Source organism: Solanum tuberosum, unplaced genomic scaffold (assembly GCF_000226075.1).
Source record: "Solanum tuberosum cultivar DM 1-3 516 R44 unplaced genomic scaffold, SolTub_3.0 scf00461, whole genome shotgun sequence".
Taxonomy (NCBI): Eukaryota; Viridiplantae; Streptophyta; class Magnoliopsida; order Solanales; family Solanaceae; genus Solanum; species Solanum tuberosum.
Window position 1 is genome coordinate 356,174 of NW_006239387.1, and position 2,857 is coordinate 359,030.

The window sequence follows — 2,857 nt, forward strand, 5'->3', positions numbered from 1 at the left end:
TTTCCGAATTCGTTCCGCTTGTTCTTGATCTACAAACAATCAATATAATACGGGAATCAATAAACAATTGCTAATTACCCGAATTACTAACCATTCTATGAACCATAGATCAAACCCATGATCCCAATTATCCAGATTAGGGTTGTTTCCACCATAGAATCTATAACAAAACCCTTCCCCGTCAATATTCACCCATTCTATTACGTTCTACGGATCGAAAAATGGATTCAGGGAGTGAAAAACTTACCTTTAGCCTCAAGAATGGTGAAATACTAGTAAGAGTCGCATGGGGTTCGTTCTTTGGCTCTAAAAATCGAAAAGTGCATAATAAGGTCGTTTAGGGATTTATTAATGACCTTAAGACGCGTCGAGCCCACCACAGCGACCCTCATCCCGCTGTAGCGACCCCGCCAGAGCGGCAAAATCCAGGGCCAAAGCGGCTGGAACGAAACAAAGAGCTATTTTGAGAATTCCAAAATCCTCATTTCACAACACATCTCTAACTAACGACGCTCAGAAAAATACCCTTAGCACTAATATCGATTTCGGGAGTTCTACTCACCCGAATTCAATTCCGTAAAGTCGTACGGATTCCTTAACGAGTTACCTAACTACTCAAGTAATCAAAATCATAAATAATTCATCCGATTGTTACCAGATTTCCCTACACCTATATGACTCCGATTTCATCCAAATCTGGACAAGGCTGAGAAAATCCAAATTCTACGAAAAAGTTTTCCGGTTCCAAATTTCCCCCCGTTGGCATTTCTATAACGATGAAAGCAGGTCGTTACAATAGATACCAATTTACCCATCATTCGTCCCCGAGTGACAAAACTTAGGAAAAATAGGCTAAGGAAGGAATGAAGTAGTACCTGAATCGACGAACAATTGGGGATACTTATCTCACATGTCCCTCTCGATTTCCCAAGTAACTTCCTCAACTGGACGATGCTTCAATTGAACCTTCACGGACTTAATATCCTTGGTCCTTAACTTACGCACATCACGATCAAGAATTGCAATCGGTTCCTCCTCATATTAGAGGTCTTTGTCTAACACAATTAAGTCTCACTTAATGATATAATCTCCGTCACCATGATATCTCTTCAACATAGACATATGAAATATCAGATGAACACCTGATAGATTAGGAGGTAAAGCCAATCTATACGCTACTGGTCCTACACATTCAAGAATCTCAAATTGACCAATGTATCTCGGACTTAGCTTTTCTTTCTTACCAAATCTCATCACCCCTTTCATTGGTGATACCTTAAGAAGAACATTCTCACCGATTTGAAACGCCATGTCTTTTACCTTATGATCCGCATACTTCTTCTGTCTACTCTAGGCTGCTAAAAGCTTAGCTTGAATACTCCACACCTTATCTTGAGCATCCTTCACTAAATCTACCCCCAAATGTTTCACATCTCCTACCTCAAACCATCCTATGGGTGATCTACATCCCCTCCCATAGAATGCCTCAAATAGTGTCATATTAATGCTAGAGTGATAACTATTATTATGGGAGAACTCACACAAAGGTAGAAATTTATCCTAATGCCCTCTAAAATCAAGCACACATGCCCTCAACATGTTTTCTAATACTTGAATAGTCCTATCCGACTGCGCGTCTGTCTGTGGATGGAAGGTTGTACTAAAAGTGAGTTATGTGCCTAATTCATCATGCAATTTTCTCCAAAACTTGGATGTGAATTGGGTACCACGGTTGGAGATGATAGAGAGGGACACCCTATGCAACCTCACTATCTCTTTCACATAAGGCAGAACGCATATGCGGCCCCTTGAACTTGTAAGGATTTTTCATATAGACACCTTAACAAGGACTCCTTCCTATTGAACACTTAAACCACTCAAAAAGTGTACCTATCAAACACACCTGGCTGACTTGGCACTTATCGTGTGAGGCATTTGTTTTAAGGTGGAGCGCGTGACATTACACATCTCCTATGTGGAAAATCTAATCCTACGTGGTAATACACATCACAAAACACCCAACCCCACACCCAACCCCTCAGTCATTTCTCTAAATCCCTAAAACGTGTTCCAAAAAACCCTAGATATTCTTTCAAGATTCCCGCTCAATATGTGGTTGATTCAAGAAAGTTGATCAATAATCTTCATGTTTTCATCCTACGGCGTGGTCGATTCAATAAAATAATTCTTGTTGTTGTGTTTTAGGGCTGATTCGAGAAAGCAAGGAGATTTTGTGTTAAATCTTGTGAAGTAAGTTCATTTTCGAATCTTTATGACTATTGCTATCAATTTCCCCTTTAAATATAGCGTCTCTTTTGTATATTACTACAGTGATGATGTTTTGTACATATGTGAATAAAGTTTGAATTTTTTAGGGTTTCCTTGTCAGTAATTTGTCGGGTTTATTTGACTTTTTTTTCTAGGGAATCTTATGGATATTATTATAGTAACTCGCTTTCACCATGGTGGTAAATTTGTGGAAGACACATCTGGTGGAGGTCTCACTTACATAGGGGAAAGTGAAGTGGAATATGTAGGTATCGATAAAGACCACTTTTCTTTAATGGAATTGCTTTTTTATACTAGAGATCTGGGGTATGTTACTGTGGGTGGGTTTTATTTTAAAGACCCTACAACCAATAACTTTGTCTTAGTGGATAACGATTTCAGCTTACTAAACCTTATAAAAGACCTAGGTGATGGTGACTTTTTGGACTTGTATGTTCAACATGTTATAGATGAGGTAGAAATTATTAAAGATGGGGTCCCTACAGGTTATCTTTGTGGGCCAACAGTTGGTGAAATTATTAATGAGGATGGGGTAGAAAACTCACATAATATTAATGTGGATGAAGGG